Genomic DNA, 24,738 nt, shown 5'->3' on the forward strand with positions numbered 1-24,738 from the left:
CATGGATAAACTTAGTAAGTTACCGCATGTTGTCTCTTTGCCAATGATGATTTCTATGATGAAAAACATACTTCTATTCCTTTCATATATACCAGAGTCAACTTAATTTTAAGATAGTCACCTTAGGAAATATTTCTAGAAGTTAGGGGTCTGCTAGCTTTCTTTAAAACTCTCTTTACGAAGCCTTCTGAGAACATCACATGACTTCTTTCAATCTTTTGGCAATAAGGACATTGCCGATTTTAAATTTGGGGGTGAGGTATTTATTTTCGACCTTGCTATTTCAAAAAAAAAAAAGAGAGAGAAATTTTGAGAATAACAACTCCATTGTCAATGCAATGGGGAAACCCATGCTGATAAGAGTTAAGTTGTGAAGGCCACCTACCCGTAGTTTTCTTTCATCTCTTTACAAGTTCACGCCTCTGTCTATAGTTTTCTTTCATTTTAAGGCAGACGCGAGGAAGAAGGTGTGCCGGTAGATCGTTCCGGCAAGCATGGGAAAGCACTAGAAGTTCCAAGACAGAGAGAGGGCCGACGTCTGCAGAAGTGGGAACATTTGTAGGTCAGAATAAGAGATTCAGTGTAAAAAGCCTCGGTTAGCAAGGAATTGCTACTAGGCTCTCTACCTTTACTTTCCATTGTCATTTTGTACTCAACTAAGTTATAAGAATGGAATGTCTTTCTCTATATCTGTTCACTCTCTGTTATTTATGCATGAGTAGCTAAATTAGTTGAATGGGTTGAGAAGTAGTTAGCTGGCATAATGGGGGAATCTTCATCTTTGCGATTGTCTTGTTTATGTATGCTTCATTTGTCTATTAGAGATACTCGGGAGGCTAGTCTAAAGACAGGATCTAGACTTGGGAAGGTCAGGTCAGAATCTAGGTTTGGAAGAACCAGATTAGAATGCATAAATAGGAGATAGGCGCTTAGAAATGAGCACTATTTGTTATTAATGCATCGCATGCATCTTAGCAATGAGGTATGATTGTATGCGGTCAACATGCTTTCATGCATTTTGCATCATCGCATACGACAAGAGTAGAGACTTAGGGATAAGCTCTATAGACATTTCGCGTTCAACACATGTGTCCTAGACTTAGGAGCATCGCATTTACATTGGGTAATGACTTGCTATGCATGGTTGTAACATGATCGCAAGGTTTGACGCATTCCCAAGTAATGCTAGCTAAGAGACCTTATCAACCCTTTCATCGCATACTCATTGCATCTATCAACGCAACTATCTTTCTCAAATCCACCGCCTGTATTTACTCTCTTTTTTTTATCAACGCAATAAAACACCCAAAAATTATTTATTTACTTGGTTACCACAAAGTTTTCATAAATATTACCAACGTAACTATTTTCACAAGTCCCTGTGTTCGACCTTGGACTTACCAGAAAACCCAGGGGAATCTACACTTGAATTTCACTGGGGAAACTTGAGTGCACAATGCAATCTATCAACGCATATTATCCATATTTTCATTCAATAAAATAACGCATCAAGTTTTTGGCACCGTTGCCGGGGACTTAGGCAAAATAGTTGTTAACGGTAATTTTTTTTGAATTCTCTGCAGAACTCTCAATCTCTGGCAAACTACAACCCGGAGATTGAGAGAACATTTCGAAGGAGACTAAAAGACCGCCAACAACAACCACAATCCGACAAAGAAGAGATGGCGGAGCAACCTGGAAATGGAGCACCAAACAACAACAATGTCATGACAAATCCGATTCTGTTGGCAAATGATCATAGTAGGCTCATTAGGGACTATGCATCGCCAAAACTCTATGATTTCTCTCTAGGAATCATGAGGCTTGCCTTAGACGAAAGTATATTTGAAATGAAACCGGTGATGCTGCAGATGATCCAGGCTGCAGGTCAATTCGAAGGAAGGCATGGTGAGGATCCACACGCCCACCTCTGAAGTTTTATTGAAATCTACAATACTTTTGTGTTCCCGAACATCACTGCTGAGGAAGTTCGACTAACGTTGTTCCCATTTTCTCTCTATGATTAGGCTAGGAAATGGGCTTATTCGCTCGAACTAGGAGAGATCACTTCTTCGGAGCAGGTGGTGGAGAAGTTTATGAAGAAGTATTTTCACCTACCGAGAATGCAAGACGAAGGAAGCTTATTACTAATTTTGAACAAGATATGGACGAATTGCTCAGTGATGCTTGGGCGAGGTTTAAAAGGTTGGTCCGGGATTGTCTGCATAACAGGCTACCAGATTGCCTTCAAATGAAAATTTTCTATCATGGTTTGAATCGTTCTTCACAGACCATTGCCAATATGGCAGCAACTGGTGGTCTGCTTGACAAAACTTATGATGAGGCGAAGAATATCCTGCACCACATCTCCAAGAACCATAAAGACTGGAGGGAGAGTGACTAGAGATTAAGACTCAAAGATTCTAACGTAAATTACGGTGCCATTGTTTCATTACAAAACTAAATGACTGCAATGATGAATTTGATTCAAGGAATGGCGATCAGCAGCCCAACGCCGCAAGGTGGGCGAATCAACGCAATAAGTCAAAACACCGCAACGTGTGTGACTTACGGTGATGGGCATGCGATGGAAGATTGCCCGCAAAATCCAAAATCTGTCTATTTTGTAAAGAATAATCCCTTTTCAAACACTTACAACTCCGGGTGGAGAAACCACCCCAATTTTGCTTGGAAGATTCAATAACAAAATTTTCAAACTGCGGTGCAGAAAGAAGGGCCACCAGGATTCTTTCAATGCAACAACGGTCAATAGAGAAACCAAGCAAGTAGCTCACAACAACCAACGCAATCTTCTTCTCTAGAGAGCCTATTGAAGCAATATATAGAGAAAAACGAGATAGTGCTTCAAAGTTAGGCTAGATCCATCCGGAACCTTGAATTGCAAATGAGCCAGATTGCGAATGAGCTAAAAAGTAGATCGCAAGGGGCGTTGCCAAGTTCAACCAAGCTTCCACGCAACCCAGAGGGATTAGAAAAGGTGCAATGTCAGGCTGTGACATTGCGCAGTGGAAAGACTGTGGAAGGAGAAAAGAAAGAGCAGAATAGAGCAACTTTCATTGCAACTGAGCCTGAGATTGCAGTAACGCAAGAAGAAGAAAGAGAAAATGAAGCAGTAGAACCTGAGGTTGCATCAACCTCAAAGTCAAATGAAATGGGAACCGTGAAAGTTCACTTACCACCCTTCCCTCAAAGGCTAAGGAAGAAGAAAAATGAAGAGGTACAATACCAACGCTTCTTGTCTATGTTAAAACAATTACATGTGAATATTTCTTTTAGTGAAGTGATTGAGGAAATGCCTGCCTATGCCAAGTTTCTGAAGGACATGGTAACTAAGAAGAGAGGCGTTGGAAATGCCACGGTGGCACTAACGCAAAGTTCCAAATCTATTTTCCCACCGAAGATGAGCGATCCTGGGAGCTTCACTATTCCTTGCTTCATAGGAGGACTCTATATTAGGCAAACTTTGTGTAACTTGGGGGCTAGCATAAATTTAATGTCGTTGTCAATCTTTCGACAATTAAATGTGGGGTAACTTGTGCCCACATCCGTGTGATAACTTATAGAAATACAAGTTATTTATACTGTTTTATTTAGATATTGCGGCAAAAAGATAGAAAATTTACGTCGATAGTATACAAATTGGCTTAGAAATACGAGAATTATGAAATGTCATCAATACACTCATTAACACCATTGCGATGGTAGAATAGATTGTTTCAATTTTTGTTTTGCAGGAAATCAGTCACCGCATGCGTTCATGGCTCAAAGACAAAATGAACAACGCATCTACGTTGCATTGCGCCCATCAATCAAGAATGAAGAGATGATCAACGCAATGACAGGGCATGCAACAATCGATCAAGAGCTTTAGCGATCAACAAAATTTTAACTGCATGTGGTAATAAAAAACAACACCGCATGTGGCGACAGATCGAAGATGTAAAGAGCAACGAATTTGCGGAAGATTCTGAAAAGTGTACAACTTTCAGTTGTGCATTTCTGATGGATTGATTGCGTAACAAAAGGAATTTTCTCATTCCGCCATTTTAGGAACTACCATAACTATATAGTGGTGACCACAAATGCAAAGAGTCAAGCCTTACCTATAAATAGCTTCTGCAAAATCACTGAAAGATATACATGTATACATAGAGACGTGGATATACTAATTCTGAGAGGGAGATTGGTCTGAAGCGACTTACAGAGTAGATCCGAGCGATTCACGAGACAAGGCCGAGAGGTGAGTCTCCGAGCAGAGAATCGGTCCAATTCTCGTAGATGAAGCTCTGTGCGAAGTTCAATTCTACGAGGAAAGCAAGCCTGAGAGGGAAGCTTTCCTCTCCACCACTTCCACATGCCGGCAAGCATAATGTCTATTCAGGATCTGTGTCAAGACGTTGACACTCTTTCTATATTTGTTTCTAATCTCTATTTCATCATTTGTATTCATCTTCTCTAATCTTTCATTCACAACATGTATCAAATGCTTAATTTTAGAATTAAATGTTATGAAAGTCACCATTGTCATCTCTCTGTCTCTTTCCGCACATCTATAATCATTTTATCCTTGATGTGTTCTTAATCCCCTGAGTAAATAGCAAGAATTAAGAGAGTGGGTTAATTTGGGTTAAAGAAATAATTAAGTTTAGCTAAAGCATGCTCGACGGCATCTTCACCTGTGAGAGTAGAAGTGAAGATGTTATTTCGCCTATCAAGAGAAGGTTGGAAGAACGCGTTAACTAAAGCAAGAAGTATTTCCAAAGATGGAAACAATCTTGCGTTCATCATGTTCATCCCTGTTTCACCATAAAGATATGGGAACGCGGCCGATCACCGAGAGGTGTATGATAAGGTTAAGTGGAACCTTAGTTGCATCTTTAACACAATTGACAACTTGCGATCTTTTTAATATTTACTCTTTCTCTTTCTGCTTCATTCATAAAGACTTGCCATCACATACATCGATTCTTTGTACAACTTCACAGTCAGTTCTCGACCTCAGTATCATGTATCATGTATCTTGTATCATATTAGTTTAGGATTTTATTTTATCAATGCAATTTTACTTTCATCGCAATTTATATTTCTGTATAAACCCACATTCTTTATTCATTGTTAAAAACCGGTCGCATGTATCACATAAGTAACACATTAACCAAAACAATCCCTGTGTTCGACCTCGGATCATTCTGAGAAACTTGCGTTGGAATTATACTTGGTTTCAGTGCAAGGAAACTTATGACACGCACTACTCCATTGCATACTACGAGTATATCATTAACAACGCATATATTTAGACGTAGTATCACATATAGAGCACATCATTCATTTCATTCACAAGCCATGCGTTAGACTTAGATAAAGAGATTAAATTTATGTCACCAAGTTTATGGCGCCATTTCCGGAGATTGGTAACGGTTAGTGTTGAATACTTTTGTGGTATTTTGCAGGACAGATCTCTTTATACTGTCTGTTTAATGCGAAGAGCAGGCTGACGGTTTATGAGTATTGGAATTGATCCAAAAATTCTAAGCTGACCCAGAGATCAGGTGTATTTTTCGCGCAAGAGCACATCAGGACCAAGTTAGGCGAAGAGGAAAAATGGCAGACAATAATGAGGGGCCCGAGGGAAATCAAGGGGAAAATTGGCCAGCGCAAGACCTTGTATTTCTTGTTGCTGACCGCAATATCCCAATAAGGAATTATACGACACTGAATTTTTACAACTTCTCGCCTAGAATTTCAAGACCCACGGTTGAGGAGAATGCAAGTTTTGAGATAAGGTCGATAATGCTTCAAATGATTCAAAATGTGGGACAATTCGGAGGTCTACAAGAAGAAGACCTGCATGCTCATTTGACCCGCTTTGTGGAAATATGCAATGCATTCTCCATACCTGGTGTGACTCTAGAAGGAATTAGATTGTCTCTTCCCGTATACACTACGAGATGAGGCAAGGAGGTGGGCTCAGTCATTAGAGCCAAATGAGATCAACGCATGGGATCAGTTGGTCGAGAGGTTTACGAATAAATTCTTCCGTCCAGCCGTCAACGCGAGAAGACGGAGGGACGTATTGTATTTTGAACAGAAGGGTTATGAAACTTTCAGCGCTGCCTGGCTATGATTCAGGCAATTAGTGAACAACTGTTTGCACATTGGGATTCCCAATTACGTTTTGATGGAGACTTTTTACAATGGCTTGGATCGATCAACGCAAGCAGTTGCTGATGCCTCTGCAGTAGAAGGATTAATGGACAAGAAGTATATGGAAGCAAAGATCATCTTGGATCGCATTTCATGAAATACAAATGAGTGGTTAGATAACGGGTATGAGGAGAGGTTCAGAATAAAAAGAGCAGAAGGTGCCATTGTACCAGCTGATACAATGATCACCATGTAGACTAGATGACCACAATGACCTCGCTCCTTCAGACTATGGTTATTCAGCAAGGACATCTCTCTCAAAGTTCAGCGTAAGCCAATGCGTTGACACACGTGGCCGCAATAAATTGCGTTCAATGTGGAGAGGGACATTCAGTGGAAGTCTGTCCATTGAATCAACAATTCATATACTTTATTCACAACGAATCATTCGACAACACCTACAACCCTGGTTGGCAGAATCACCCAACCTTCAATTGAGGCGAGAATCACAATCAGGGGGGCCAAAGTAATCATCAAAGCAATCATTTTGAGAATCGAGGCAATCCTCCGGTTTTCATTAATTAGAATCACAACCAAGGTAATTTTCAGGGTATACAACCCTATGACTAACCATCCTTTTCTTACATCTCTTGTAGTACCTCATCTTTGGAAACATTATATTGAGAAGAACGAGAAAATTAAGCAATCGCAAGCTTCCTCCCTTAGAAACTTGGAGGTATAAATTGAACAGCTTACGATCGAACTTAAGAATAAAGTGCTTGGTACGCTGCTTAGCAGCTCGGGAGCATCGTGGCCATGTGGTAAAGAGCAATGTCAAGCAGTGACATTAAGAAGTGGCAAGACAACGGTCCCCGTGCCACCAATATCGGATTCAGTAACAAGATCAATAGACTTATCAACAATGACCAATCAACCACGAACAACCGAACTACCAGTTCAGAAGGAAATACTTCTACAAAGGATGAATCTCGGTAAGACTTAAATTCAAAATCACTGCAACCTCTAACTCCTAAAACACAAGCGCAGGACCTCAAGGAACAACCAATTGAACAGGAAGTATGGCGGGATCCTCCACCTTTCTCATCTAGGCTGAGGAAGAAAGATGATAATAAACAATTCCAGAGGTTCTTGGATGTTCTCCAACAACTACATATCAACATTCCCTTGATAGAAGCTTTGGAAAAAATGCCGAGCTATGTGAAATTCCTCAAGGACATACTTGCCAACAAGAGGAAGATCGAGGAGAATAATTGATTGCATTAACATATGAGTGCAGTGCACTGTTTCAAAATAACATCCCCCCTAAAATGAAAGATCCTGAAAGTTTCACATTGCCATGCTTGATAGAGGGAAAAGAAGTCGGAAATGCACTATGTGATTTGGGGGCAAGTATAAACCTAATGCCCTTGTCAATCTTCAAAAAGTTAAATATTGGCAACGCAAGACCAATCACAATTACATTACAGTTGGCCGATAGATCAATAACGCATCCCGAGGGCAAAATAGAGGATGTACTGGTGCAAGTAGATAAGTTCATCTTCCTTGCTGACTTTATCATATTAGACTATGAAGCTAATATTGAGGTGCCTATCATCTTGGGTCGCCCATTTCTTGCAACAGGGTGAGCGCTGATCGATGTACAGAAAGGAGAACTTACCATCAGGGTCGATGATCAGCAAGTTAAGTTCAATGTTCTCAATGTGTTGAAATACCTGAGTGATATCGAAAATTGTCAATATGTTGAGGAATTGCAGGAAGAACATTGGCGCGAGCCCTAGAAGAATTGGAGGAAGAAGACTTTGGGATCGACGCAATGTGGGAGGAGAATTACGCCGCAATTCAAATTGAGTCAGATTTTGAAACAATCAAGTTATCTGAATGAATAATGCAACGTACTAACCATCTTTAGAAGAACTACCTATGTTAGAGTTGAAGCTGTTGTCAGTGCTCCTCAAATACGTTTATTTAGGAGGCAATAACAATTTACCGGTTATTATATCTGCCTCGCTGAGCAAAGAGAAGGAGGAAGCACTCATCCAGATCCTGAAAAGAAATGCAAAAGCCTTGGGATGGACCTTAGCAGACATTCGATGGATCAGTCCTTCGTATTGCATGCATAAGATTCATCTTGAAGAGGGAAAAATAGGATCTATAGAAAGACAACGCCGTTTGAACCCTGCCATGAGGGAGGTTGGGAAGAAAGGGATAATGAAGTGGCTTGATGCAGGCGTCATTTACCCTATATCAGATAGCAGCTGGGTAAGCCCAGTGCAATGTGTTCCAAAGAAAGGGGGAATGACAGTCGTCACCAACAGCAAGAATGAGTTAATTCCCACAAGGACAACTATGGGGTGGAGAATATGTATGGATTACCGAAAATTAAATCTAGCCACGAAGAAGGACCACTTTTCACTCCCGTTTATTGATCAAATGTTAAATCAACTTGTAGGGAATGAATTCTTTTGTTTTCTTGACGGTTACTTAGGATATAACCAAATTGCGATTGCGCCAGAAGATCAAGATAAGACAACTTTCACGTGCCCATTCGGCACATTTGCATTCCGACACATGCCGTTTGGACTCTATAATTGTCACACCCCGCCCTAGATCATCCTCCGAGCCTAGGAAAGGGGCGTGATTGACAGCAGTTATCAACCCTTTGGTTGACACTTACTGCCTAATAACTCTTGCGAAAATAACTCTGACACCAATGAACGAATTCAACAACCAACTGATTAAGTAGGCCCATTTCATTACAACAATGTAACGTTCTTACAATACAAAGACTTAACAACAAAGTTTACAACAACAACCATAACACCCTCCAGAAGTGTAACTGTGGCAAGTGGCAGACCTTGACCTTAACAGCACCCTGGAACTCCTCACCTTACGCTACCTTGGGGGGAGGGGGTAAAACATAAAACATGGAAAACGTGAGCTATAAAGCCCAGTGAGTGGTGCCTTTAGATAAACAAATAACTTTTTCAATAGAAATATATTTTTGGGAAAGCAATGCATAGTCAACAAGAACATTACCATAAGTTCATTATTATTTTCTAGCCAAACCGTTGGACAATCCCCAGCTCGATTGCTGGTTAAAACAACCAACCCTAAACATCCCCAGTACTTTCATATGTATACTAAGACAACAACAATTCTTGTGGAAACTTTCCTTGTACCCTATTATCCCACCAATGTGCACATCGGCTACTTTCCCGCTAGCTATGCTGAGGTAACTTGACAATATTTCCTGCCGGTCATCATTGACTATAATTTCTCGCCGACCGAAGCCGACAATATTTTTCCGCCAAGTACTTTTCCAAGCATGCGAACTATATATCCCGGGTACAATTCTAGTTTCCAACACAAACATACAAGCAATATCTTAACAAACATAGTAATCAGATAAACATATATCCCTGATCATGTCAATTTAACATTATCCCCTATATATTTACCGATATATAGTAATTATATCAACAATACAACACACAATAACCACTCACCTTGGTTGGTTAGGAACTTTCCTTTCCGAAGTTCCTTAGGTTTCCTTGGTTTCCCTTTTAAATCCTAAATTCCAGATTCAAATATCAGCTTAGATTACTCATAGTTCCAGACCTTATTTTAGGTTACTTCCTTCTGCAAACATGTTCTAAAATGTCTCATGAATCTTACTCTAAAATGTTAGCTAAAATATTCTCGTGGTTTGGCGGGGATCATTAAAACATTAAGACTGGCCCAGCTTACCTGACAGCTCGACCCTTATGTCTTTTCCTCATTATCCAGCCCGATTCCTTGGAGCGTCTTCTTCGGAAGCCCCACCATGAAAACTAGACTCCTTTAGCTTTCAGATGGCTTTAAAATAACATCAAAATCACGAGTATTCTGGGAGAACCCCTCGTCCCAAGTTGATGCTACTTTCCAGATTTCACTATCCAATGCGGCCTCTTTGAACTTCTATGTCCAATGCATGGATTTTGCTCTAACGCAAGGTTTTCTCAACTTTCCCACTCTTCTTAAATGTATTTTGAAATGTGATCTGAAGAATGAAGTCTTTGGTCCTATTTATAGACATCCAAGATTGCTCCATGGCCGACACCTCCTACTTGGCCGCATGACCAAATGTCTCTTCTTTACAACATCAACGCAATCTTGCATCAGCACAACCCAATGTGTCTTCTTCTCCTTTCACCAACGCATGACCCTTACCTTTGTATGTCTTCTTATGCTACCTCCTCTTTTACTTAAAGCTTAAGAATTCTTCCTAACAAGCCATATGTCCGGATGACATCCTCCATGAGTTCATCCTTCATATGCATCCACAAACTCTTGGATGTTCAACGTATCACTTCCGTTTTCTTTCCTTATGCCATCATCAACAACCCTTCCAATGCATCAACACAACTTCTTCCAACACATTGGTCCCTTCCAACGCGTGAACACAACTTCTTCCAACGCATCCCACACAACATTCTATACTTAGCCAAAATTCCAAATTTTCTCTCCTTCCAACGCATTCCACACAACATTCTATACTTAGCAAAATTTCTAAATTTTCCCTCCTTCCAACACATCCCACACAACATTCTATACTTAGCCAAATTTCCAAAATTTCCCTCGTTCCAACGCATCCTACACAACATTTTATACTTAGCCAAATTTCCAAATTTTTCCTTTGCCCAAGTACTCTTTCCAAGATCTTGTGGCCAATGCATAGCAATGCCTAGTCCAACACTTAGTCAATTTTCAGGGATTTAAGCTTAACTCAAAGCTACTCAAGGAAAATCTATTCAACACTTAGAAATTTCCTTTTCTTCAACATAGGATTTAACTTTCTCCTAGTTAATCCCTTAATCACCTGCTTAAGTAGGAAAAATGGAAATCCGGGTTTCACAGTAATCCACCATGTACCTTCCAAAGGTGTATGATGGCAATATTTTTCAGATTTTTTGGAGGAGTCAGTCGAGGTATTTATGGATGACTTTTCAGTTTTTAGCAATACTTATGACTCCTGTTTATCAAATCTTGAGAAAGTCTTGAGAAGATACGTTGAAACGAATCTTGTTCTGAACTGGGAGAAATGCCATTTCATGGTTGAAGAAGGAATACCTGATGTTTGATGTGTAACATATTTTCATATTCAATTATCAAAATTAATGTTTTAATTTTTTTTATTGTTTTTTAAATGCTCACAGGTAGAGATTATACAACTACGGGATGGTCTACATTTATTTTTCAAACTTGAAATTTTGAAATTGTATGGTTCTCTTGAAGATCGCTACACTTAGTTGCCAATAGAAATTGTTCAAATATTACACAACCTTGAAGTGTTTGAAGTGAAAAAAACATTCATTGAAAAATTATTTCCAAGTGAAAGATTGGATTATAATGTTGAAGATTGCAAAATAAAATAATTAATCTTTCCAATTTGAGTTCATATGAATTGCCCAAGCTTAGACATTTGTGCAGCGAAGGCTTATAAAAGAGTTCCTGAATACTTCAATATTTGATGGAGATAAAAGTGTCAAGATGTGGCATATTGAATATGATCCTACCATCATTAATGTCATTCACAAACTTGGCCCTGTTTAAAGTAGAAAATTGTCATCAATTGACCTATTTACTAAATCCTTCTATTGCTATACGTTTGGTGAATCTTGTAGTCCTGGCTTTAGAAGGATGACAACTGTAATTGTTGGAGGAATAGAAATTGAAGAAAATGATGAAATCATATTCAACAAATTATATATGTTACAGTTTAAAGTTTTCTCCAAACATACAAGTTTCCATTCTGGAAAATGTCCTATTAGGTTTCCATGCTTGCACAGTATATATCTTGAAAATTGTCTTGAAATTAGGAGTTTCTCTCTCGGAATAGTAAGAGTCACACCCCCTCCCGAGCCTTAACCCAAGACTTAGGAAAGAGTATGAAGAAAATCCAATCTAACTCTAAGGTAGCGTTTATATAAAATTGATTAAGGACTAAAGTTTGATATATCTGTAATAACCCTACAAGTTTTACACAAATTCTATAATTCCTCTACTGATGTTCTTCTATTCGATCCAAGTCATGCCTTGAAAGATTACCAATTCCTAGTTGTGGGTGGTTGTCTGACTTCTCCTTGAACGCACCGCTCTACTACCTGGGGGTGGGAAAGAAAACATTTGGAAAACATGAGCTAATAAGCCCAGTGAGTGGCGTTTTTTATAAACACAATGTTGGCTATCAAAAATAAACTTTTGGGAAAACAGCATTCAATCAATGATACATTATTACCACTTCATATTCATTTCCTCAGCCGAGCCGCTGAATCATTTCCTGTTATTGGTCAACTACTGTCAACCCAACAACACAACAACAATTTTATGGAAACTTTCCTTATAACCCATTTTCCTGCCAATGTGCACATCGACCAATTGTTTCTTGCTAGTTATGCTTAGGTAACTTGGCCATATTTTCCCGCCAGTCGTCACTGACTATCGTTTCCCGCCGGCTGAAACCGACCATATTTCCCCGCCAAGCACCCTTTCCAAGCATACTAACCATATCCTGGGTATAATTCTAGTTTCCACCGCAACATAACATGCAATATCACAGCAATCACAACAATATTAAAATCACGCATCCCTTCTTATGCACATTTGATATTACCTCAATATATAGGCATCATAGATACATATATACAAGCAGAAATCAAAACAACATATAGTAACCATTCACACCTACAAGTCCTCCTATCACAATTAACTTGAAAATGTCTCCCTGCCATTTTCATTATTTCAAGGAAAATTTCTAATTAATATCATTATTTCATCAACATAGTTGAAATACCTTTAAAACAAAATACCAGCTTACCCTACTCAACAAAAATCGAGTGCTGCTGCGTGTGTTAATGCAACTTTCGACTTCCTCGACTTCAATACCAACGACAGCTTGACCATCAATTATCAATTCTCTAATTAATACTTTAACACTGGAATGTTGGATTTTGCACGAGTTAAAGCTTCATGCTGAGGCTTTCTATTTATAGCCATCCCAGATTCTTCCCACATGACAACTCACCATACAAATGGCTTTTCTTTAGGCTGCCAAGACTAACACTGGCCGGCAGAGCTTTGAGTTGTCTAATTATGGGTTTGCCAACCCAAAATTATCTAATTTGTATGTAATCTCAACCGTACACCTCCCACTTAAGTTGATAAAAAGTCTTTTGCATGCAATCTCCCTTTGCCACTTCATCTGCTTAGTATTTAAAAATGTTTATCCAAAGATTTTAACATTACTAATGAACGTATCCTTTTATGTCCGCAAGCCAGCCCAACCACCAACGCATCGCAAGGTCGCACGGCTCCATCGCAAGGCCTTAGCAAACAATCTCGCTCTCAATGCTCTCGCTCTCAGTGATCTCGCTGATCTCGCTCTCAACGCTCTCACTCTTCAGCGATCTCGCTGATTTCACTCTCAACGATCTCCCTCTCAGATACCCTCACGTCTGCATGCCCCTTTGCACCCATCAACATATAAATAATACTTAAATCATTTTTTCTAAATTTTCTCAAATTTTTATTTGTTATATCCTATTTCCTTATTTAATCTAATTCCCTCCAGATTAGGGGTTAGGGTATTACAGTAAGCATACCTAGTTTGTTAACTGAATCTATTGGACTCTCTGATGGTGCAACTGATCAATTGATCCCATGTCTGAAAGATTCACAAAAGATCATTGTAGAAGATATCAATGCAACTATTCGACAAATTTGGGAGGACAATTACAATACCAACCTTTAGATAACAATCACCAAGATGCTAAATGATCTCTAAAATGGGGTTGAAAAGGAGCTCATTTGATCGGTGTGTTTACAAAAGTACTAGTAATTTCAAGGAACCGGTCTATGTACTTCTCTATGTAGATGACATGCTGCAGGCCAGGAGATCCAAAGAAGAATTGAAGCTAGTGAAAATGCTTCTTAAGAGAGAATTTGATATGAGAGATCTAGGGGAGTCAAGGAGGATCCTAGCCATTGAGATAGAAAGAGACAGAAAATAGGGCAGATTGCGTGTTAGCCAATCTGAATATTATTCAAAGATATTAAAGAGGTTTAAGATGGAGAATGTTAAGCTAGTAGGTACTCCTCTTGCTCCTCACTCCAAGCTTTAAGCTGCCAATAGTCCAAGGAGCACAGTTGAAGAGCAATTGAACCATATGAAGGTTGTCCCTTATTCCCAAGCAGTGGGATCTCTTATGTATCTTATGACTTCTACAAGACCATACTTGTCCTATGCAACAAGTATGGTCTGTAGGTACATGGAAAATTCTGGTAGAAGACATTGGGAGGCAGTTAAGTGGATACTAAGGTATCTATGTTCATCCAAGGAGGCAAAAGTCTTATATAGACAAAATGAGCTCAATGATGAAGTTTATGGTTATGTATATGCATACTATACAGGGGACTTGGACAAAAGGCATTCCCTATCAGGCTCCACAATAGAGGCTAAGTACATCACAATGTCTGAATCTGTGAAGGAAGGTTTGTGGCTGAAAGGTTTACTAAACAATTTCAGCATAACACAAACAAAAGTCAGAATCTATTGTGATAACAGAGCACAATATATGTATCTAAGAATCAGCAGTTTCACAGTAGAACCAAGCATATCGATATCAAATATCATTTCATCAGACAAGAGATTGAGAAAGGGGAAGTCGAGGTAGTGAAAATTCATACCTCTAATAATGTAGCTGATATGCTAACCAAAATTGTTCCATTAAACAAGCTTGGCAGATGCTTGGACATTCTCGGGTTCAAGTTACTTGAAAAAGGTTAGCTCAAGTCAGCTTAGTGAAACAAAGAGGGAAGGAACTCTAGATGCTTATAAAGGTGGAGATTGTTATAGAAAGACTCGAAATCAAGAAGTAAAACATCGCAGCTGGCAGTTGAACGATTATCAACCTCTTTCTGTTAAGTGTTGTAACCACCAGAGCTTCATCATTGATCGAATCGCCTGCACATATATAAACGAAATCGAATGTGAGATCAATGTAAGAGTGAATAAGAAATCGAGAGAGCAAGGCATTCGTTCTATAATACTTTGAAGAGTAATAAAAAAGAACCTTCCAATTTGCACAGTGGACGTAGGCCTTTGGCTGAACAACTTAAACTCCTGTGTGATTTCTTCTTACCTCTACGGCCGTTTAGATTTTGCTAAAGTATTTTTTACACGATCGTGTAGTTCCCATCGCATCGTGTACACGATCGTTTAGCTTCGCACTCAACCATCTATATGATCATTTAGCTCCTCAGCTATCATCTACATGATCGTCTAGCTTCAGTCAACTGTCATCTACACGATCGTTTAATGCTTCCCCCAATCGTTTACTTAATCGAACTATCATTTAATTTTTGATGCATTGTCTATACGATCGTACAGTCTTTTGGTAAATGACAGAAGAAATTTCAAGCTTCTACATTCTATCTCCCCTGACTCTTGAATTGTTATCAATCGTTATATCTAAATTTTTGTGATTATTAATAGGAAGATCTAGTCATCTCGGACAACACTCCTAAAGAAATTCATGTATAGTACTTGGCTTAGTAGTTTGTGAGTTTTGCTAAGTGGTTTTATTTGATGTTAAGTATCATGTAATTTCTATTTGATTGTCATGGAATTGTTATCTAATTGCTATCTTATTGATATTTAATTTCTATCTAATTACCATCATTGGTATTATAGACTTATGTATCAATGTAAGTTATATCTTATTTTAGTTTTTATATTTTTGGAGTATTTTGTAGTTATGATTAAATTTTCAATAATTTAAGCATAGAGATTCGAATATGGATATATGATTGAAAAGATTTCTATTTGATTTCCAGGTGATTATTATCTGACATCTATCTGATTTTCATGTGATTTTTATCTTATTGATATGTGATTTTCATTAGATATTAACTACTTTGTGATTTCTATTTTATTGTCATGCGATTGTTATCTGATTGATATCTAATTTCTATTTGATTGTCATGGTTGGTAAAATAGTAGCTTTGTACCAACACTGTAGATAGACGTCGACATAAATTGACAAGGTAATATTTCCACTTATTAATCAGAAGTGGCGTATCTTTTGAAACCATAATAGATTTCCTTAATATCTCACATAGTGCATGAAAGGATCCTTGGAGACTCAAATGGTGGATATGCAAGCATGATAACTTAGGAACTTTTGCTTGCATTGTATCATTTGGTGTACGTATTGGAACTGATAAAATTCAAGATTATACACAACAGATCCCCTTTTGGCTCTCTCTTTAGCCATTGTATAGGATTCCAAACCAAGGAACCCCTAAACAAAAAGGTTTTTCATAACCTTGATTTTGCTATGCTCAATAAGAACCCAGAATAGTGAAAATTGGTTCATGTTCCGCTTCCAAAGTTAGCCGTTTTTGCCCAAGTGTGAACAACCTAACCTCTTAGTTTGAGCACTTCCCTTTACTTCATAGGGTCTTTTCTAAATTTTGGTAATAACTTTTCATTCCTAGTGGCTTTACAGTTTAGTCACTACTACATAAATTGGATTACGTGATGTTTTTCCAATGCCAAGTTAAGGGTATACTGGACACTTATAAAAGTGTCGAGTATTCGACTACCAAGTATAATATGATAACTTGATTCTGAAAAAACGTCAAGACAAATATTTCTTGATACAATTTCCATGTCAAGAAAGATAATAGACTTGACACTGATGACATGTGAAGTGGATTAATTCTTGATATTTATTACGTATCATATATGATTACTCTTGACATTTTTTATTTGTTAAATATATTATTATCTTGACACGAAATAATGGAGAAGTAATCTAATTCTTGACACATTTCCAATGTATTTTATGATTTTTTTTTTCAAATTAAACATTCAAATTTAATTTTCATTTCTCATTTCATGCATTACATGTGTCCAATAAGACAATTTCATCAACTAAAATAAATAGTTGCACATATTTTAGATGTACATATCAGCCCAATATATCATACGTAACTTAACAATCCATTCTTCTATTACCTTTCATGTATATGAACGATTCCAAAATTTACAAGACCAATCCTCAATAGCATATACTCTATCAACCCTCCCCAAAATTAGAAGACCAATCCATATGTGTTATATATTCAAAAAATCACAAGGCTAAAATTATATCCCCCACCATATATTTCTTTTAACTGTATAATCTATAACGGCTATGAACAAAACATTTACACAAAAAAGTTTTAGGCATTCCCATGTAACCACATACACAAAATTTATAGGAAGTCCATCAGATATAGCGATCTAAATATTCAGCCCATCCCACGCGTACGTCATCCAATTTAAGTTGTGAATACGAGCTCCTCGTATCCATCTATAAAACATAAAAAGTCAAATATATATTATTTACACTATTTATAATGTTACAATATATATAAGTAGTTTAAAGACATACCATATTTGTGATAATATTCTTCTCTTTAATCACAAATTCTCGCATATATCTCATAACATAAAACCCACATTCGACAGTTTCCACTTGTAAAGGACACTACAATACAAAACCAATAATTAATACATATCATACAGATGCATTAAATATACATCATTCTATTAATTTTTTAATGCTTTATACTTGCCTTTACTGTTTTCTAGAATGTGGTTTTTCGAGTCTTTTACAAAATCTTTTGAGATTGAAAAATTGTCATTGCCCTAAATTTGCAAAAGAGTATTGTATAATATTCCAAATGAAATAAACTTTACACCAAAAAAAAAAAATAATAAATAAAGCCCAAGCAAAGTTAGCTTACATATTTGTTATGTATTTGATATCTTCTCGCGAACTTGTTCTCAATGAGTCAAGATAGTACACCACGTCATCATACACATTAATAACAATTAATGACCAATGATTACTAAATAAAAAATACAACTAATTAGTATGGAACATGAAGGTAGCTCATTACATTAACATTTTCTTAGGGTAAAAGCACAGAATAGTTTTTACTCCATCATAGACCAAATATGCAAATTTTTCAACTTAATTTTCTCATATTCCATTATTTGGTATACAAGTTCAATGATCCCAACATAATTCCACATTGAAAAAAAAAGAAAAAAAGAAGTGACTTTTCTTTCAAGTCACCCAAGAAGTAAGGTAAAACATGAGTATAAGAAGCAATAACTAATTATACTTACTCGGGGATCTTTACATGGAAATGAAAGAATCTGGAGTAATTAATGAAGAATCAGAAATATCACCAAATCGCCTACCCTTCGAGGATGCCCTCAGCCTCGAGGAACATAATAAGGAGCAATAACTAATTGATCGTGTTCGGAAGCTATTAATCTACTACAAAGGTTCTAAGCTTTATCTTCTCGAGTATTTTGGCCAGCGGATATTAGAGATGGATCTACAAAAATGTACTTCAACCCTTTATTTGAATCAACAATGAATGAGCATAGGTACCTAAATAATAGATCGAACACATTAACTTACTACTAATAAATAAAATGATAATATATCATAAACAAATAACATTTACTTACGCGACATAATCCACTATTGATAAAGTCTTCTTTTTTTGCATGCTATAAAATTCGATTACATCTTCTCACATAACATAACTCTTTCGACCAAAACCAAAGAGCTCAACAAGTAGTTGGAAGGAAATACTAGTCCCATCAACCATTACCTTTTCAGCATACTTAAGAATAGACTTCAAGGATATTGATAAATTGGATGGTGCACTAGTAACTTTATTCTCTTTCGGTATCGTCCTTGAAACTTTTTCCTAACACAATTAAGATAGAACATGAGTAAAATGTTCATTCCTAAAAAAGATAGAAGAACATGGGACTTACACAATTCACCTTCAAGATCGGTGGTACACTAATAGCGATCACTTCCTTCTCTTTTCTCGCATTCTCTTAAACTTTCTCCTAAAACCACCAAATTATAATTTTATAAGTAATTAAAAGTAAATTTACCTCATAAATAAGATGTAGAACAATGGGAATAGTGCAATTCTTATTTTCCTAATGCAATAGTGGTTGTACACTAATAGTTTCCTTCTCTTTTACCACCTTCGTTGAAACTGAACAATGGAAATAGTGCAATTCTTATTTGCCTAGTGATAGTGCTTGTACACTAATAGCTTTCTTATCCTTTACCATCTTCGTTGAAACTTTCTTCCCTTCCCCATATGTGGTTGATGCACTAACAACTTCCTTCTCCTATGATATAAATATAATAATACAAACAAGTTAAAAATTATCATAACTAATAGTTGTAACCTTAATACATAAATTAAATAAGATAGAACATGAGACTAACCGTGACCCCAACATTTGATTTTTGCTTCTTTTGGATTTTATTCTTGGAGCAACTACCATGTTCAGATGTTGATATGTTTTGAATTTTATCTTCCAATTCCTTAATGCGTTTATGAAATGCTTCATTTTCATCAATAATTTTTTTGTTTGTATCCTCTTTTTTCGTTGTATGGAAGTAAAAAATATGTGTAATGAAACCACCCACCCCAGTACGCGTCCACCATATTCTGGAGTAACCAAGACTTGAGTGAAAACATTATTAGGTGAATTATTTTTTCTAGAAAGTAGATCTCCATTCTTTATGATCTCATCCTAAATGCAAATTATATATATTCAATAACACATATAAAATATTATAATGATTTCATGCAAATGTAACAATGGTAATCTTACTATTCGGTTGGCGACTTTTTGAACATCCCCATTGTCATATTCTTCCTTTTTATTTCTCCGAGCTTTCTTCCATATATTAGCTCATCCAAAATCACATTCATTGGATGAAGGTAATTTTTTCTGCCTAATAAACATATTTTTAAATATAAGAATATTCATACCGTTTTCTCGGCAAGATTCGCATAAGCTCTTCTGAACATTCGGTGATTATACATGTTCTTCTTTCTTCGTGCTTGTTGTTGATTTCTCACTTTCTATATAAATTTAATAGTTCAAAATAAAAATGACAAGAAAGTGGAAAATATTGATCTTCTTAGTGAAAAGTTTAATACCTCGAACTCCAGAGATAATTTCAATTAGATAAACTCTTGCCAATGATGTGTTTCAATTACATGGGAGTACATCAAAGGTAGGTGTTACAAAAGTTGGGGTTCATCCTTAAAAGGGGTAACATATTGTGTCGTTAACCAACTCTTGAATTGAGGAAATGCAATGGCTACAGGTTGGAGAATAGCCTTCTTACTTCTACCGTCAATTATGAAAGCACCCTAAACAGTTAAAAAACTTCATTATTACTTTTCAAGTATAATGCTAATACAATACATCAATAAAGGAAAATATGCATACCTCAATAGTATTATAATCTTTTTCCTTTAAGTCAGTCGGTACACACTCTCAAGATGTATATGTAATTGGGATACGATGATGCACAGTAGGTCCAATGAAATATTTTAACTTATAGGGTAATTGCAATTGGTAGCATTTTTACGAATAATAACCACGTGTATAACATCATTTAAAAAAATTGCAATTATAGCAAGTCTATCAACAATAGACTTCTATCGTTGATAGACTCCTACCAGTGATATGGTCTATCATTGATAGACTCCTACCAATTATATGGTCTATCACTGATAGATTATTTAAATTTGGCCATATCTGCAATTTTTTTTTTACATTATGTTATATCTGCTAATACTTTTGGTCTAATTTATATATTTGCAACTGTCCCATTTATCCATTGTCTCCAATCGGTACTCTATCATCATGATATTCAACCAACTTGTTCTCCTCTACACTCCTAATTTTTGTTACCTTATGCATAACAGTCGGTCTTCGAGTTCGCCTTTCTTTTTATTTGGTATTTCATCTTGCTTCAATTCCATTTTTTTTTTTGACATTATCCAAACATTCTTTGACATCATCCAAACCAAGTTCCAAGTCCTCATCACTTGTGAGCTCCATGGTGTAAGAATTAGCCTGAAAAATAAAATAAAGTTTAGTTAGGTGTCAGATACAACAAAATTATAAAAATTAGTAAGTGAAAACCCACCCATACATTTACATTTTAGAATCCATGTGCCTTCACAATGAACTCGTACATATGTTAAAATGTTCTCGTCCAAATCAATTCTAGATTCAATATCAAACATAGCTTTAGGCATTCATTGACAATGTAGAGCAATATCTCCAAGTTCATCATCATTGTATTGATCCTCAAAATCCAATAGACCATCGACAATCACTTGGATCCTTAACATAAAACATTTGTCTTGCCTGAGATGCTAGTATGAAAGAATCATTCTTGTGGCCTATTCTATTTAAGTCAACTAACACAAAACAAGCTCATTAGTTTTGATGGCACCACAGTTCTCAACTGAATCACATTTAGAATTGGGGTAGTTGCAATTGGTAGCATTTTTAGGAATAATAACTAAGCGTTAACATCATTTAAAAAAATTGCAAATATACCCAAGTCTATAAGCGATAGACTTCTATCGTTGATAGACTCCCAAGTTTATCAACGATAGACTTCTATCGTTGATAGACTCTTACCAGTGATATGGTATATCACTGATAGACTCCTACCATTAATATGGTCTATCACTGATAGACTATTTAAATTTGACCATATTTGTAATTTTTTTTATAATACGTTATATCTGCTAATACTTTGAGTCTAATGTCTATAATTGCAACTGTCCCTTAAAAGTAGAAACTTTAAATGTGTGATAATTTAGTTCCCAAATCTCTTGTATCACCCCATGAAAGGACATATCTCAAATTATAGGATTTATATCTTTGGAGCTAGATACTTGCATTGTTTTTGCAATCAAACTAACCCCACTATTTCGTATACTTTTATTTTTGTCATACAACTTTTTGTGATAGTGATATCCATTAATAACATAGCTATTGTATGCAGTCACAATTGGATGTGGACCATGGATAATCCACCTCATGTTATTTGAAACCTCCACATTACCCATTTGATGTTTATTTCCAACCTGAGAGCCAAAAGGTTACATAATTCAAATATAAGTGACAAAAGGTTATGTTAAATAGTATATTTAATGTTTACCTTTTCTTGTAACCAAGATATGAAATTTTGATTATGTTCATCTTGAATCCGTTTCTGGTTTTTTTATCTACTTGAGAGTTGTAATTCCAATGTGATCATATGTTTCCTTATGAAGAAACAAGAAAATGTTCAAATATAATTATATATGAATCCATGTATTTAATGAAATAAATTGATCCAAGTCACAATAACTTACTCTATATATGATTGCACATCAATTGTATTCTCCAAGACATATCGATGAGCTTGGTATAAGAGTTCTCATTCAGGTATGTAAGGAAATCCACTTGACAATGGTCTACCAATTTCTGAATTTCCTGAATTGTCTCTTCACTTTTGACACCCAAGTCCAATAGGATCTACTCCACATAAAAAAATCCGAACAAAATTCAATAACTTCTTCTAATATATAACTTTCAGCGATATAACCTTTTGGAAGATGCTTATTCCTTAGATGATTTTTAATCACCTTCATGAACCTTTCAAAGGGTTACATCCATAGGAAATATATAGGCCCACAAAGTTTGATGTCTCTAACAATGTGTACTGTGAGATGCACCATTGTTGTGAAGAATGAGGGAGGAAAATACTTCTCTAATAAACATAATGTAATCAGAGTGTCTTATTGAAAATTCTCTAATTGTATAACATCTAGGGCTTTGTTACATACAGAATTGAAATTACATGTAGAATTGAAAAAAAAACACAGAGGAGTTATAGCATATCAAACATGTTTTGGTAGCATAGATCTGATGGAAAAGGGGAGCAATTGTTGTAAGAGCAAATGATAATCATGAGATTTTAGACCATTGAGTTTTAAATCTTCCATTGACACAAGATTTCTAACATTGGAAGAGTAGCCCTCAAGAACCTAAATTTATGATAATGTCTTCAAAAGACAACGTTTTTCTTCTCTAGGTATGTAGAGACATACGGGTGGATCATGTTTAAGTGAGAACCTAAATGGTCTATAGTAGATGGATAAGGGTGGATACCTTATCCTGGTGACACTACGAGTATGGCCCACTTTGTAGATGCTACAATTGTTGTAACGTGCTACAAATAATCTGATCCCGATTATTCATGTGGAGACATGTGATTGGGGATATTCTATATAAAGAAGTTTGTATAAGACCGGACCACAAAATGTTTAGTCTCATTATATAACGCCGTTCAGAATAGAGACTTCCATTTCACCAGGATGACCATATGTAAGATGACCTAATTCCTGAGTGAGTTATGAACTTATGCCTATGAGGGCAGTTCTTTGATTTGTATTGGCGAGAGTGGCTAGATCATTGGCACGTTATTTTATGAAGTGAAATTATGAGATGCAATGATGGAAGTGTGTTGAGCAACAAGTTTTCTCAGTGGAATCCAATTATAAACTCCACTGAGTTTCCTGGTAAGTCCAGGGTCGAACTGAGGGACTTGAGAAAACAGTTTGCAGTGGTAATTTCAAAGAAGACTTTGCGGTAACCAAATAATCAAATAGGTGTTGGGTTATTGTTGCAGTAATAAAATAAAATAAACGAATGCGGGGGATTTGAGAAAAGGTCGATTATGCGGTAGATGCGCTGAGTATGTGAAGGAACAGGTTGAAAAGGTCTTTAGCTAGTGTTTCCTGGGAATGTGTCAAACTATTCGATCATGCTACACTCATGCGACAGCAGATCATTTCCAATGCAAATGCGATGTTCCTAGTTCTAGGACGCATGTGTTGAATGTAACAATGTCCATAGAGCTTATTCATAAGTCTCTACTCTTTTCCTATGCGATGATGCACGCACAAAGACAAGGTGTCTGCACACAATCATGTCCTATCTCTAGGATGCAAGCGATGCGTTAATAGAAAACAGTGCTTATTCCTAAGCTCCTATCTCTTGATTATGTGTTCTAATCTGACTCTCCCGTGCCTAGATTCTAACCTGAATTTTCCAAGCCTAGATCCTGTCCTTAGACTACCCTCCTGAGTATCTCTAATGGATGAATGAAGCATACATAATACAAGATAATCACATAGAGTGAATATCCCCAGTTAAGCTAGCTAAGTACTTCTCAACCCATTCGACAGATTTAGCTACTCATGCGTGATAAAAAGAGAGTGAACAGATATAAAGAAGTAAGTTCCATTTCTATAGATAAGTTTGAATACAAAATGACAATGGAAGTTAAGGATAGAGAGCCTGGTAGCAATTCCTTACTTCCAAAGGCCTTTACACTGTCAATTCTATTATGTTCAAAAGATATTCCTGCTTCTGTAGGAGCTGGCCCTCTCTCTGATCTCGATGCTTTCGGCACTCTCATAAGTTCATCGGAACAACCTATCGACACAATCTCGCTTCTCTCGCTTTCGCCTTAAGGAAAAGAAAATCTAAGAACAAAGGTAATCTATCTAAGGCAAAATTCTCCAACTCTCTAAACTTACTGAACCCCTTTT

The 24,738-nt window shown here is 36.7% G+C and overlaps 2 pseudogenes; one reads left to right on the plus strand and one right to left on the minus strand.

The window, feature by feature from the left end:
- The first annotated feature begins 2,905 nt into the window (after positions 1-2,905).
- Positions 2,906-7,964, plus strand: LOC150035544 (uncharacterized; annotated as a pseudogene).
- A 9,534-nt stretch (positions 7,965-17,498) lies between these two features.
- On the minus strand, positions 17,499-21,181 carry LOC150035545 (uncharacterized; annotated as a pseudogene).
- Between the last annotated feature and the right edge of the window lie 3,557 nt (positions 21,182-24,738).

The sequence above is a fragment of the Benincasa hispida genome, chromosome 6 (genome assembly GCF_027475165.1).
Source record: "Benincasa hispida cultivar pf3 chromosome 6, pf3_genome.v1.1, whole genome shotgun sequence".
In the NCBI taxonomy this organism is placed as follows: domain Eukaryota; kingdom Viridiplantae; phylum Streptophyta; class Magnoliopsida; order Cucurbitales; family Cucurbitaceae; genus Benincasa; species Benincasa hispida.